The sequence below is a fragment of the Eptesicus fuscus genome, chromosome 5, assembly GCF_027574615.1.
Source record: "Eptesicus fuscus isolate TK198812 chromosome 5, DD_ASM_mEF_20220401, whole genome shotgun sequence".
In the NCBI taxonomy this organism is placed as follows: Eukaryota; Metazoa; Chordata; class Mammalia; order Chiroptera; family Vespertilionidae; genus Eptesicus; species Eptesicus fuscus.
Window position 1 is genome coordinate 36,921,642 of NC_072477.1, and position 16,505 is coordinate 36,938,146.

The following is a 16,505-nucleotide window of genomic DNA, read 5'->3' on the forward strand; positions in this document are numbered from 1 at the left end:
TGAAAGTAATATTTCTTACATTCCACTCCTTCACTGCTCAAGATCAATGCATATATTTCTTCACATACTTATCATCCCAAAAGTGCTCTCACCTAACAAAATTAAATCATCCTGTGCCAACAAAATTATACCCACCTCTTCTTTTAAGTCCCGGATATCTGTTCCATTTCTCTTTTATTCTATCACAGCTCTGATCAATAGTCTGTAATATGTAGACTAATATTTAAACTAACATGCTCTATATGTAACTGTGGGGGGCAAGGGAGGAGAAAGAAGAGGGGAACTAGAGTACATGAGCATATTCATTGCACAGTAGAGAAAATGTGTGTTGCTGAAATTGTTCTTATTTCTGCAATGCTGTATAAATACCAACGTTGGTATTTCTGACTTATTTTTCCACCACCTAGTTCATGGTCCTTTGGCTTTTCACCAGCATCTCATCTGGTTGGAAATTTTTACCTGATGGAAGTGAACCAAACCTTAAATTCGGCGGGATCTGAGCCTTGTGTGATCTGGTTTCTATCAGGTTACTGTAGTGTTCCACTTACTCTCACCATTGGCAGTAGCTGTGGCAGTGGAGGAGGCAACCTAGTGGTTCCCCGGAGGCCTACCCATATTCCTTCTCCCCCTCACTGCGAGCCACGGTGCCCATTGGGTTCTCTGGAAGCGATCCTCACCTGTGATGTTACAGGAGCAGAAGCAGAATTGAACTGTGTGCCAGCCTGGTGGGGAGCTCTGGCGGGATCACTGCCCGGCATGGGCTGTCCCGGGAAGGGTCTGGCCCTGGCTGAGGCAGCTCTGTGCAGCTGAGAGTCACGAGTCCTTCCTTCAAAGGGACCTGGGTGACTCAGATCCCTGTTTTCTATAGGCAGCAATCCCATTTTGCCTTAGGGGTCAGGCACAATCACTCCATCTACATTGTAACTCCTCTTCCTTTGTTCACCTAGTGGCCTGTGGAAACCTCACCTTCCAATCCATTAGAACTGTAGGTGCATCTGCTGCTAGAGGCATTCCTCCCATGGGAGCAAAGCACAGAACATTGAAAATGCACAATGAAAATTTTGCAAATGGGTCACAGAGCGTAATGATTGGAGGTGCTTCCTCCATCTGCTTTCTCATTGGAGCACACAGCTCAAAATACAGTATTGCAGTTTTAGGAAAACAGAGATTGATGTGTTCATGTTATAGGGAAAAAAAACAACCCTGTATGTTAATCAAATTGTGGCAAATTGAATTGTATTTTAAATGCGTTTGGGGAGTTCATAATATAAAGGAAGTTGTTCTGCAAAAAGAATATTATTTTTGTTAATCAAATAGTCACTTTTTCACCCTCTAACTTCCTTTTCCCAGCTGCTCTCCACCTCTAGCAAAATTAATATATTTTATCCATTAACTTGTATGATATTGAGTTTTAAGAGTAACACACACAGGCTCTGTTATCCACAATTTAATATCCCATAATGTTTCCTGGAAATAGCGGTTTCTTGTTCCTAATGAGATAACTAGGGTTTATGAAATTATCCCAGCAGGAGGCAATAGAAATGTGAATACAAAACCTTTCCATTAATGAATGAGAAAAGTTAAATGTCCCTGTGAAAGGGCCCTAAGCACTTAGTCTCATTAAGAAAAATTCATGGCCTGGCTGGTTTGCTCATTGGATAGAGCCTCTATCTGCGGACTGAAGGGTCCCGGGTTCGATTCCGGTCAAGGGCACATGTCTGGGTTGCAGGCTCAAACCACAGTAGGGGGCGTGCAGGAGGCAGCCAATCAATGATTCTCTGTCATCATTGATGTTTCTATCTCTCTCCCTTTCCCTTCCTTTCTGAAAGAAATAAAAATATGTTATTTTTTTAAAAAAAGAAAAATTCACAAGGAAAGGTGGGGGAGGGTGGGTGGATGGGTGGGAAGAGATTAACCAAAGAACTTGTATGCACCTAAGCATAACCCAGGGACATAGACAATGGGGTGGTGAAGACCTGGGGCAGAGGGGGCTAGAAGAGATCAAAGGGAAGGGGGGCATATGTAATACTTTCAACAATAAAGATTTTTTAAATAAAATTTTAAAAATTCACAATAGCAAGGAGATACCTGATTGGTGGTGTTGCTCTTATATCAATCAGGGGCAAAGCAGATGTACAGTCCTGAGTTCATCCTAGCTTGATGCCTGTGTTGGTGCCAGAGCTGTTTCATGCCTGAGGCACATGAAAAAAATTTCACGGTAGCCTAAAGAGTTAAGTGGAGATGTATACATAACTACAGTTCAGTATCATGGAAATTGGAATGTTTTAAGACTTTAGGAGTAAAGCCAGTGTCTTTAAATCATTGTGATATAGTTGTAATAACCTAGTTATTGTTTAACAGGAAAAGGGTGAAAGGGGAGAGCAAATAGTATGGGCATGCCATTTACACAGCTTTGCCAAAAAGTTGTATTTAACACTCTCCAGTCTGTTCCCCGCTGATTGATGGGGAAGGGGCTAGAGACAAAGGTAGCTTATAAGCATGCCCAGTAAGGAGTGAGTGACATGGAAACAGGTCATTGGCCAGGATGGGCGTGGCCACTGCAAGCTCAGGGTTACCTAAATATTTAAACTTCCAAACAAAGGAAGTTCGGCCCTTTTCTCTCTCAGGTGCTGGCCCTCTGGGGACTCCTGCTGCAGGGGGGCTTTGCTCCCTGTGCCCACATGGTGCACACGGCCATGTTGGACTCCACACGTGGACTGATGGACTTGAATCTGGCCTGAATGCTGAACCACACCTGGTTGCAACATGGAACAAAAACTGGATGCTGGCCTGTTTCTGACTCTGAACACCCAACTGCTCCTCTTTCAGGACTGGCATAGGGGGCTTTAGGACCCAAGAAATGTAACTTTACACAAATACAGCCTTCTTCCATATTCCATCCTCCCGTGCGAATCTCAGAAAATTCATTTTCTGAAGATATCACAAGAGCCTCATTCCCACTCATGTTCTGGCATCAATTGTGGTTTGATTTTTATTTTATTAGAAGAGTATGGTTCTAACAGACTCTTTAAATGCCTCTTAATTTTACCAAGACTCTGTAACGTTTGTTTTTGAAATGTTCTATAGGATTGTTTATTATTTCAACATTTTCTGCATGTTAGACCAAGGGGTTATAAAATACCGTCTTTCTTCCGAACCCTCTCCCTTTAATCGCCCCTTCCCCCCAAGAAGCGCACAGTCTCTTGGGTATACAGAAGAGTAAGTAAAAAGTTATGCTGGTCAAATATTTTTAAGTGATATGCGTGCCCTAATAGTGGTATGCACAAAATTGCCTGAAAGAGGGCAGTTAGGAGGATGACACATGGACATGTCACTCAAGCCAAGATGTAAGGCTCTATAGGAATTAGCCAGAACAAGCTGCCATTGCTCCTTCTTGAGCTTTCAGTTGTAAGAATGGTCCTTCAGTTTGCCCTGCGGGAAGATAAGGAGTCAGCCTTCTTCCACCCCTTCCATATGCACTGTCCCTCCCGTTCTGCCATCCCCACTGAGAGAACCACATCACCTTTTGGTTAGAGCAAGTTACTTATTTACATTACAGTTACAATGTAAATGCTATTCAGACTTGAACCATTAGGCATATCATGATAACTTTTCCTTTATTTTCTTATTAAATATAATTTTCCTTTCACCTACTGGGTTTTAAGTCACAGATTCTCTAAGTCTCTAAATGTCCACTCCAAATTTTTGATATATCAACTTTTGTATTGATTTATCTTCTTCATCTGTCCTAGAGCCTTATGGCCAGTGCCAAGTTCAAACTGGTGGCCCTTCATGCTGGTGCCATCAGCCTGGATTGCGGCAGGCCAGGGGCTGGGTTTCTCTTCACTCTCCTGCCAAGAATGGCTCTTTCTCTCTCCTGGATTCACTATCCTGTTTTCTTCTCTCTTAATTAAAAAAAAAAAAAGTTTAATATGTTTCATTGATTTCAGAGAGAGGAAGGGGGAGAGAGAGAGAGGGATAGAAACATCAATGATGACAGAGAATTATCGATCAGCTAATTATCTTGTACGCCCCTACTGGGAATTGAGCTTGCAACCCAGGCATGTGCCCTGACCTGGAATGGAACTGTAACTGTCTGGTTCATGGGTCAATGCTCAACCACTGAGCAACAGTGGCCAGGTCTTTCCTCTTAATTTACTCCCTCATGCTAGGTATCTCCTGATACCCCAAGAAAGTACAATTGTTGAAACCTCTCATGTTTGGAGATGGGATTGGAGAGGGAAAGTTAGGTTAGTTAGGGAGCATGAGGACACTCTGTGGTCAGAGGGATGTATTCATTATCTTGATTGTAGAGATGGTTTCATAGTTGTATACATACGGCAAAACTCATCAAATTGTGTGCAATTAAGTTGCAAGAAAATAAAAAGAGGAACAAAGATATGCATATAAAATTCAAAAGTTTATTAACTTATATTAGCAAATCTGTGAGTAAGCAGGTGCTCATATACAGTGCTGGTGGGAATACAAATTGTACAATCTGTATAGAAAGAAATTTGACAATATCTAGCCAAACAACAAATGCACTTAACCTTTGGCCCAGCAATCCATCCCACTTCTAAGAATCTGTACCAAACATACATTGGCAGAAATACAAAATGATATCTGTTCTACACACTTTGTTGAAGCACTATTTGTAATAGCAAAAGATTGGAATCGATCTAAGTATCCATCAGCAGAATACTGATAAATGAAGGTACAGCTACAAAGTGAAGCACTACTCAGTTGAAAGGAAATAAGGAAGGTCCCAATATACTGCTATGGAGTGATCTTCAGGATGTATTGTTACATGATGATATCAAGTTATGAAACATTGAGGATATCTGTACTTTTTGTTCCAGAAAATGCTCTATATCTTGATCTGAGTGGTATCCACATGGGGTGTATAAATATGTAAAACTTCATTGAGTTACACATTACCATATGTATGTTAAATCTCAATTTAAATTAGAAAAAAAAAAAACATAAATGGGAGCAGATTAAATAGAGTGGGAGAAGAGGAAATGGAAACAGTGGGACTTGGCCATGAACAGGCAGCACTGGTTGGAACAGACTGTAATGCCACGGGAGAGTTTTTCTCTCCCTCCTTTCTTCTTTCCTTTCTGCCTGCCTTTAGTCCTTCCTTGTTGTAATGGGAAAGATTTAAGCATATGTAAAAGCTGATGGTTGATGAGAAAGACCAGTTGAAAAGTAAGATTGACTCCATATAAGAAGAACAAAGAATAGTCTATAGTGCAAGGTCCTTAGAAAGTTGGGATTGCCCTTAGCAGAGAGACACCATCCCAATGGGAGGAAAAGAGGCTAGCATGGGCGCAGCCACAGGAGAGTTGTAGGACTGGGAGCACCAGGCACACCGATGTTCTGGATGTTCTGTAAGGGAGCGAGCTGAGGAGGGCATGCAGTGGGAGTGCAGAGAGCTGGTTGTAGAATCCAAGAAGTAGAAAGGGTTTGAAATAGTATCGCAGGGAGTGGGAGAGTCAGAAATGAGCTGGATAGGAAATGTCAGGTATTAAGGAGTGTCAGATATTAAGGGCCTATTTGAAGTTCATGAGCACATGCCTTTCTCCAGAAGGGCTCAGAGGAAGCAGAAGGTTGGATCCATCCAAAGTTGGATTTCGCCAGCTAGGTGCAACTAAGACATAAGGGGGTTTATATAATTGGCCAAGCATGTTATTAAAATGACGAATCATTCAGTCTGAGGTGGATAAATGAGGAAGTAAAAAAAGCAGAGGGCTGATTGATGAGAAGTAAACAGAAGGCTGAGAGGATGGGCGTTCAGGTGAGGTTGGAAAGGGATTGCAGGAGCTGGGGGACTGAGCAAAAAGAGAGAGAGTCAGCATTTCCCAAAGTGTGTTCTGAAGAATATTACCAGATAAATGGCTCGTGCGCTAATAATGCATCCTTAAGATTCTGAGACATCTTGTATCACAGAGGCCTGTACTGTGTTTAATAGAGCACTTTCTGAATCCTGGAATTACTAAGCCTTTGCAGTGGAACATCTATTAACATTCTTCTAAACTAGTGTTCTTCCAAAATCTTTTAGCAACTCTGCTTTGTCACATGCTGAAACTCTTACATTAACAGGATGAAGTGAATAATTATCACAGCATGTGATCATTATTTTTATATCTGCTTTAATGTATTTCAATATGAAAAGGTTATTTTTCTATTAAAAGCATATATAAGAGTAGAACATATTTTTAAAGGTTAAAGGGGGTATGGTTCATGAAGTTAATACTGTTAGGCTTACCTCATTCTGCTATAAAGGTGAATAAAAGACAACACTATTGTGTTGGATAGAGTCCAGATTTAACCACTAAGATTATTATCTTCATCTGCATTAATAAACCTCATTTGAACAGTAAGCAGCCTCTCTTAAAACCAATTACATCTCAGCTGCAGAAAGACTTTGAATATAATAAAGGTCCTATGTTAATCACATCAAATGTGTATTTCTAGTCTTTAAACTCCATAATAAGATTTCTACCATATATAGTAAAAAGAATAAAAAGTAGCCATTACAACATATAAATAGAAAAGGTCTCCATTTTCTTTCACTCCATTTCTGAGACATTTAAGAACAATAAAAAAGTAGGTATCGGATGTAAACTGAATTAGTGTTTTTGCTGCCCATCCCTAAAGGAGGATTATACTTGTCCACCTCCTTGACATTACTCTTGGCCAATGAAATGTGAGTGGAAGAGACATGAGTTACAAGCAGAAGCTCTAAGAGCCACTGCATGGTTCACCATGACCTGTCTCCTTGTTCTACATGCTGCTCCGTCAGCCTGACTCCCTGGGTAAAGGTGACACAGAGCAGAGCTTCAGATGATCCTTAAAGGACGCATAGCATGAGCAAGAAATGCCAACAGGAGGGGGTCATTTGTTACCACAGCTTAACCCAGTTTGTGCTGACTAATACAGAAATTATATCCTGTACCCTCTCTTCAAGTTTCCCAAACTGGCAACTGTTAATGAACAGAAATAGAAGTAAGCACCAGAGGCATAAAACTCCCTCCAGAGAATGTCTGGATCAGTGGTGGCCAATTAGCTTCATCTCTCATGTCAAATCTATCAGACTCAGCAACAACATGAATCAACTCTGTAGAGAAGGGTTCTGAAGCCATGGCCTTGCCCGGAAGGAAAGAGTACCATATTTATGTGTATGTCTCCCAGGAAAGGTGATGCAGTAAGTTGTCCATCCCTGGTCTATAAGGCACAACCTATGCTCACTATCATTTCTGTTATTTTTCTCATTGGTGCAGGAGGCATTATTTTTTTCAATCCCCCTAGAAATAAACAGAAGCTAGTTCCCTAAAGTATTTAGACCAATAAATAATTTCATTTTATTTTACTTATTTATTTTCTAAAATATATTCTTATTTATTTCAGAGAGGAAGGGAGTGGGAGAGAGAAATACTAACATCAATGATGAGAGAGAATTATTGATCAGCTGCCTTCTGCACACCCCCCACCGGGGATCAAGCCCCACAATCCCGGCATGTGCCCTTGACCGGAATCAAACCAGGGACCCTTCAGTCCGCAGGCCGACACTCTATCCACTGAGCCAAACTGGAAGGGCAATAATTTCATTTTATTTGCTGATAAAGAAAGAAAACAAATTGTTCCTATCAGAGCAATCACAGAATTCCTCCTCAGGCAGAGACTGCCTTTGTTAGAAGTATCTTAAAAGGATGTTTTAGTTATTAGAATGGCTCTCTAGGCCAAGTCTGGATGGTTTGTGGAGAAAGGGAAATAGCTAAACTGTTTTGCGTTGGAAATGTGCAGTAATTGTTGGAGCTGTCACTGAAGGAACCGGGAGGAGTTAGGGAGAGGTAAGGAAGAGGGACAGGAGGCTCAACAACATGGCTGGAGGCTGGGGAAGAGACAACCCCAGGAAGTTCCCCTGGGGATGGAATGGCTGAGGGACTTTGAAATGAGATGCTTAAATATTCCGTTGCAAGTGTTTTGACCTTCTATGCTTTAATGTGACATCCCTAACACTAACACACATACCCACTTGTTATGGGCTGACCTGCAACCCTCCCCCCAAAATACATATGTTGATGTCCCAATACGCCCCATACTTCAGAATGTGGCCTTATTTGGAAGAAAGGGCTCTTGCAGTTGTAATTAAGACAAGGTCATACTGGAGAAGGATGGACCCCTAATCCAATATAACAGTGTCCTTATAAAAAGAGGAAATTTGGACACAGACACACACACACACACACACACACACACAGAGAGAGAGAGAGAGAGAGAGAGAGAGAGAGAGAGAGAGAGAGAATGCAGTGCAAAGAATGGAGCTATGCTGCCACAAGCCAAGGAACTAGCAGAAGCCAGGAGAAAGGTCTGGAACAGGTCCTGTCTTGGTGCCTTCCAAGGAAGCACAGCCCCACCAACACCTTGATCTCAGACTTCTAGCTTCTAGAGCTGTGGGAAAATAACCTTCTGTTCTTCAAGCCACTCTGTGCTACTTAGTTATAACAGCCCCAGGACACACCATAACACACACACACACACACACACACACACACACACACTCACACACACACTCCATTGCCCCAGTCTTTAGGAAATCTGCAGCACGCACACAGCCGTGAATGGGTGAATGGTGGCACAGGGCATGCAGGAAGCGGAACACAAAGTGGAGACCAAGAAAGCAGTGGAAGCAGAAACGGTGGCAGAGGGAATAGAGGCTCCTTCCGTTCATGCCGGCAGGAGTTCTCAGAGCTATTGGGAAGGTATCTGGCCTACTTATGAGGGACAGAGATTTGAGGCACTTTTTACTAAATCATAAAGGGCCAGATGAGCTCAGCAAGCTGGGGAAGTTAGGAACACCTAGTGGCTGACATCTGGCCCACACGACTAATGATGTCCAGTGGGTGTCTCTGGTTCACACTGTCAGTGAGTAGTATGTAAGTCATGAGCAATTAAAGGGGAATGGCTCACTGCACCATCCCTGGAAAGAGCAGTCCCCGCCACAGCCCAGGCTGCTCTGTCCTTGGCCTAATACTCATTATCCCCTGCACTGCGATAATGAGTTTGCTGCTTTGTGGGCTTTAGAGATGAGCTTGGTTTAATGCCTGCTGATTCATAAGACACAGGGGCCCTGGCCTGCCTGTGATGCGATGTGTGCATTTGAGTTGGGAACGATTTCTATTTCATACTCTCCGGCAAAATGAGGTTGGGTTGCTCAAGGAGGCCAGCTAAGCATCCAGAGACAGAGACCTGAGAACTCTACCGTGGGCAGGGGGGTGGGGCTAAGGAAGGAGCAGGCACACTGCCTCTTAGCCCTCCCCCTTTTAGCTCCTCCACAAGCAAGCTGTTGCCAAAAAGCATTAGAGCTGCTGCTGAATCCTATCAGATGGGAATGACTGAGCAGAGCGAGTGTTTGTGAAAGGCGGCCAATCCCACATTAGGCACTAACTGTTCACAAAGGTGACTCACCAGGAGTCGGTAATCCGGAAGGGAGTGTCAACAATGAAATACAGGACAAGTTTCAATGAAATGTTGGCCAAACTGGGCAAACATGACATGGTATGGGTACGCAGAAGAAACACTGTCTTAGCTGTTTCTTGTGAGATCAGGGAGGGCTGCACGCAGAAGGCTGCATCTGAAGGCCTTCCAGGGTAGGGAAGCCGGAAGAGATATTCCAACCGATGGGACTGTAGGAGTTCCGATAACTTAGTGCTTTTTCAGAGCCTGAAAGTGTAGTTTGGAAACTGTAGACGGAGAGGTTTTATTATTTGTTGTTGTGTTAACTTTTCTTTTTTTTTTAAATTCCATGTTCAGGAATTTGTACTTTATTCTAAACACAGTGGGGAATGCAGATTTTGCAAGGTGATCTGTGTTCCAGATGTGTATCTGCAATTTACAGACTCAATAAAAAATGAACGCCCTTCTTGTAGGCCCAGCACTCTGCCAGGCACCACAGGGCCAAAAGGAAGGCCACAGTCCTTACTCTAAGAGGACGCAGACAAAGAGAGAATGCACAGACCCAGAGTCCGAGAGAGAGAGAGAGAGAGAGAGAGCTGGGGAAGAGCTCCGGTAAGCTATTGGCTGCAGGAACCCAGAAAAGGAAAGCCAGTCAGGAGAGGCTTAATGAAGGGAGTGAGCTGGGGCTGAGCCATGAACAAAGTTTAGGATTGGAACTGCAGAAAGAGGGGAGATGTGCATTCAGAGGTTGAGCAGGAGGAAGGTGGTACAAAAGCAGCATGAACAAAGGCTGGTAGGGCAGTGGGCGTGGGGTCCTGGGGATATTGGCCTGCGGGAGGAAACTAGAGAATGTGAACGAAGCCCTAACCTCATAAGTTTTGCAGACAGTACCACCCAGGATTCTGTATCAAAGCCATTGCCTTTCCCCAAACCAATGTAGTGATCAAGGCCACATTAGAGGACCCATTGTAGTCACTCTTTCAGTGCAACCAAACCTAGAGATGCAACCAGAAACTGCAAATTGCAACCTGACGCTAAAACACACTTTGTTCTTTTGGGAAACAGCACGAGTTCATCAGTCTGAAAAGTCCTCAAACATTCTTGAAGCTGATGCCCAGGAAGTTCCAGGTCAGTGCCTGGGCTCTAGCAGGAACCAGAGAAGAAATGTTCATACAAAATCACGACACAAAGTAAAAAGCCAGCACGCACTAGGCAAATCCTGCACATATGCCAAAAACGGAATTCTTCCACCTTGGTAGTACTGGAAAAAAAAAAAAAAATCTCTGATGCCTAGCCAGTGTAGCTCCATGGTTGAGCATCAACCTTTAAACCAGGAGGTCACCTGTTTGATTCCCAGTCAGGGCACATGCCTGGGTTGTGGGCTCGATCCCCAGCAATGGGGGTGCAGGAGGCAGCTGATCAATGATTCTCATCATTGATGTTTCTATCTATCCCTCTCCCTTCCTCTCTGAAATCCTACCTAATAAAAGAGTAATATGCAAATTGACCACACCTTCGCTACGCCCAAGCCAAGCCCACCAGCCAATCAGGGCGAGTACGCAAATTACCCAACAAAGATGGCGGTTAATTTGCATACTCTGAGGGAGGGAGGAGTGAAGACTGAAGACAACTTAGAAGGAAAAGGGAGGAAAAGCGGAAAGCAAGGTGGCTGCCAGAGGGAAACTGTGGGCGGGGCGGGGCGGGCGGCAGTGGCCACTTGCAGGAATCTTCCTGCAAATGGGCTCCTAGTCAATAATAATTTTCAAAATCTCCTTTGTAGGAGGTGGTGTGGAATCTGGGAAAATCCCAAGGTTGAATCCTGGAAGCATTCCTCACCGTATGACCTCATTGTTTTGAGATTCAATTTCCTCATCTGTAAAATGAGAGTAACAGCACCTGCCTCACTGTTCTGACATGAAGATGAAATGAGATGACATAGGGCCTATGTCATAGGCAAACACCTTGCAGGATAACTGGCATCGCCTAAGCCCTGGGTGAACACTGGTTCCTCCTCTTTCCTCCCATTGGTCTTGGGTTATAAAGCCAGATCCAGAGAATTGGTGTGACTTCCGAGAAACCAACCAACCAAAGGATCGTGATGCTAATGAGGCTTGAAGCCTCAGACCACATTAAAGGTCTCCGGGGCATTGGTAATGGGCCACATCTGACATGGCTCTAAGATTTGCATCTGTTCCAGATGTCACAGCTTCATCAAGGCTGCCTCTCCATCACACTTTGGCATCGAATGACAAGATAGGATCTGTAACAGGACGCTGGAGTGAGGCCAGCCCAGCAGCCCTGAAACCCTCTCCCCTGCCCCCAGCGCAGGCAGGACAGGAGCCAAGAAGAGGTGACTGGGGGTACTGAAACAGCCTCCAAAGGTTTAGCTCACGCAGGAGGAACGGGAGCAGAGAAGGCAAAAGCAACACTCCTAAAGATTAATAAAGGAAAGTCCTCCGTGTAGAACACAGCCTGGCTGCCAGGAAGCCCAAGCAAGTTAATAATCCAACTTGATGGGCAGCCAGAAGACTTAAGGTAGCTCAATCAAAGTGTGGGCGTTATGCAGCCCAGAAGACAAAGACACATAAACAATAGCAGGTAAAATGTGAATCAAGCGATTTAGCAAGTCAGATTGAGAATCTATCGCTTGCCACGTCTCAGATTCCTAATAGATAATTGTCCCTCTGTCCCTTCTCTTCATCCCCGCTGCCCTTGCCCTCATTCAGGCCCATATCACCTCCTGCCAGCTCAGGGACACCTTAATTTTCTATATATTCAACTCTCACCAAGTTCCTGGTGGCTCACCAAATAAAACCTAAATTTCCAAGCCTGACATTGAAAGCCCTCCATAAGATGACCCCCGTCTTAAACAGCCCATGCCCTTTCGGGGTCCCTATGTTGCAGCCTCACCAAAATAGACTCCCTCAGACCTCGGTGTTTTTCATTTCAGTGTCTTTGCCTGAGCCGTTGTTTCCCAGGGATTCTCACATGCCCTTGGTGCGCGTTTCCCCAGGCTGCCGTAACAAATGACCACAACGTGGGTGGCTTAAAGCAACAGAGATTTATTCCCTCACAGTCCTGGAACCCACAAGTCCAAAATCAAGGTATTAGCAGTGTTGGTTCTGGGGGAGAATTTGTTCCACGCCTCTCTCCTAGCTTCTGCCGCCAGCAAATAATCCTCGTCATTCTTCGATTTAGGTCTGCCAACCTCTGCCTGTGTCTTCAGATGGCCTTCGTCTCTCGGGGTGTCTGGGTCTCAAACCTCCCTCTGCCTTTCTCTGAGAAGCACACCTCTCATTGGATTTGGGGCCCACCTTAACTCCAGGATTACCTCATCTCAAGAGCCTTAAGGTAATTCCATCTGCACAGGCCCTTTTCAAAACCGGGTCACATTCACAGGTTCTGGGTAGATAGATGTGTCTTTTGGACGGACCACAATTCAACCCCCTACATTCTTTTTGATAATTTAATTTAACTTTTTCCCCATCACCATTTATCCCCTCTGTGCCCTCTGTCACCCTTCCCCACCTGCAATCACCACACTGTGTCCATGTCTATGAGTTCTCTCTCTCTTTTTCTTTTTTTGCTCAATCCCTCCACACACTCTTCCCTGCCACCACCACCAGAGCTGCAGCCTGCTCTCTCTCTCTCTGAGCCTGTCTCTATTTTGCTTTGTTTGCTCATTAAATTCCACATATGAGTGAAATCATATGGTACTCGTCTTTCTCTGACTGGCGTATTTCACTTAGCATAATGTTCTCCAGGTCTATTTATGCTATCGCAAAGGGTAAAATTTCCTTCCTTTTTACGGCAGAGTAGTATTCTAGTGTGTAAATGTACCACAGCTTTTTTATCCACTCATCCACTGATGGACCTGTGGGCAGCTTCCAAATCTTGGCTATTATAAATAACTAGAGGCCCAGTGCACGAAATTCGTGCACAGGGATGGGGGGTTGTCCCTCAGCCCAGCCTGCACCCTCTCCAATCTGGGACATCCCTCTCACAATCCGGGACTGCTGGCTCCCAAAGGCTCGCCTGCCTGCCTTCCTGATTGCCCCTAACGGCTTCTGCCTGCCAGCCTGATCACCCTCTAACCATTGCCCTGCCAGCCTGATTGATGCCTAACTGCTCCCCTGTCAGCCCAATTGCCCCTAACTGCCCTCCCTTGCAGGCCTGGTCCCTCCCAGCTGCTCTCCCCTCTTGGCCTGATCACCCACAACTGCCCTCCCTTGCAGGCCTGGTCCCTCCCAACTGCCCTCCCCTTGCTGGCCATCTTGTGTCCACATGGGGGCAGCCATCTTGTGTGTTAGAGTGATGGTAAATTTGCATATTACTTTTACTAGATAGGATGCTGCAATGAACATAGGGGTGCATATATTCTTTCATCAACCCCCCCACACTGTTTAAGACTTTGCTCTATCTCTGCCTCCTCTGTGAAGTATGCCCTGATGCCTATCCTCAGGAAGTTTATCTTTCCCACCTATAACCTGCCAAGACATTTGATTGAATTCTACTTGGGGTCACTGTGTGTTTTTATGCAGGACTTTGAGTGAGTTGCCTAACTTCCACAGACCTCGGTTTCCTCATCTTTGAAACTGAGATGGTAATTACATCTATTTGTAGCACTGTTTTGATAAAAAGACATTTTCAGGGACTTAAGTAAGTCATCTGTCAGTGCTATATTATCATTATCTTGATTATAGCTATTGTGTTATCTTCTCACCTACTATATTGTAAGTTCCTTAGAGACAGGCCTGAACCTCTGTGGAATCTAAGGAGTGTCTTGCACAAGTCATGGATGAGTGGCCATGTGAGGGGGAAAATGACGTGTACGTTATCTTGAAATAAAACAGTGCACACAGAGACGTGGTGGGAAATGTTATGAGGAGAGGGAGCCCTCTAGCCAACTCTCCATCAGCAGTGAAGTGCCCGGGTCTTCCCCACCAGTGCCGAGTCTCTTCTTAGTCACTCCTAAGATATTTCTGCCAGCAGTTACTCGCTTTGGCTTCCAAGAAGCACAACTTGGAGATATGCCACGCAGGGGCCCTTCTGAGCAAGTACAGCGAATCTAAAGGAGAATTCCTTTTCATGAAGAACCTCGTTTGTGGATTTGTCATCATGGCAATTATGTCTTGTTATTTCCATGGTTCCTCTTAGCACCGGCTTGACTAACAAATAGAAAGGAGAACAGGGGAGGGGAGGAGGCTGACTCCTGGTTCGAGGGAAGAGTGACTCAGTGGCCCTAAGGAGCCTCGTCTCAGGAACTGGGTAGGTGTGCTGACTCACCGTGGCCTCCTCCCAAGGGCTGCTCCCTCCAGGCCTCTCGGGAGGTGTGGCAGCCTGCAGTGGGACTGCTGCTCTTCCCCACACAACCCCAGGGGCTATTTGGCAAACTTGCCTTCCGAAGGGCCAAGACTCTTGACGGATGGTTCTGTGTTTTGTTGAAGGATGCTCTGAAATGTTCTAAAGGATTTTCACTATTAGAAATGAGGGCTGGTCGTCATTCCCACCTGGCGGCAGGTAGTACTCCCAGGCAGCCCACCACCATTGACTGGGCACTTGTTGTGTGCCAGGCGCTGTACTAAGCGCTCGAATGTTATCTCACGTGACCCTACCACAGCTCTAGGGCAGACCTATGATTAGCTCCATGTCACCGGGGAGAAAGTGAAGGCTTACGGATATGAAATCGCTTGCCTAAAATCACAATCCTTGTGTGCAATTAAGCAAGTATTCAAACTGAGGTCTAACTCTCATACTCAGTCTCCCAACCACTGTACTCCACTGCCTCCTACCTGCATCCACACGGTGGGAAAGGCAGCTCTCTCTCCACAACTGCGAAAATGAGGTACCCTGGATACTGAAGTAGTGAATGAAATTCATAGTCTTCTTCTGACATTTCCCCGGTTAGGAACATTGAGACAGACCCTTCGCAGATGGGTAAACAGCTGAACTCGTAGACCTTACACTTGATTTTGCATAATAAATGTAAACGTGTTTCAAATTCCCACAGAATGTCTATCAGAATTCCATTTTTAAATGCTAACTCTTGGGGAGGAAAGATGGTGCTGGAGAGTCATTCCGGCCCGACTCTAATTACACAGCATGCAAGCGCAGACACGTAGGAAGATTCACGTCGTGGCGAGGTGCGCACGAAGTGCAGCTCAGTGGGAAGACGGAAGCTGAAGTCCTTCCATGTACTTCCCCAAACAAATACTGTAAGACCTCATCCGCTGAGTGTGGCAGGGGGCAGGGGGCAGGGAGCCATCCTCCGGGATCAGACCTCCCTGGAGGCGCTCAGTTTGGAAAACGGCAGGGCCACTCTCTCCTGCCCAGAATCGGTACTGACGGGTTCGGTTCTGTTTCCACAGAACAGTTGCCCAAACTGTGCTCATCAATAACACTTCCTATTTATAATGCGCTTTTCAAAATAACGTATCCTTTCGTGTGTGGAAACTCTCTGATGGTAGCTGTCCACCTGGAAAGAAAATCATAGGGATTAAGTCAAAAAGAGAAAAAAAGGAACTTGTGAGGTTTTCATTCTTGTCCTTAATTTTACATTAAATTGAGCCATGCTCCAAGGAAAATTAAAATACAGTAAAGTCTGCCGAAACCGGTTTGGCTCAGTGGATAGAGCGTCGGCCTGCGGACTGGAAGGTCCCAGGTTCGATTCGGTCAAGGGCATATACCTTGGTCAAGGGCATATACCTTGGTTGCGGGCACATCCCCAGTAGGGGGTGTGCAGGAGGCAGCTGGCCGATGTTTCTCTCTCATCGACGTTTCTAGCTCTCTATCCCTCTCCCTTCCTCCCTGTAAAAATCAATAAAATATATATTTTTAAAAAATACAGTAAATACAGTGTACTTCTTTATACCCAGTGTACAGTGCCACCTGAGAAGGAAGGTCAGTGGCATTATTGGGGAGGCTCTGTGGTGCCACTGCCATTCAAGCTTTTCAAAGGACTGCGGCTGGAGAGCCAAGGCTGAGGTGACTAAGGAGGTTATTTTTGACCGTGCTCCTGTGCCTTCTCGATTAAGCCATTACACAGA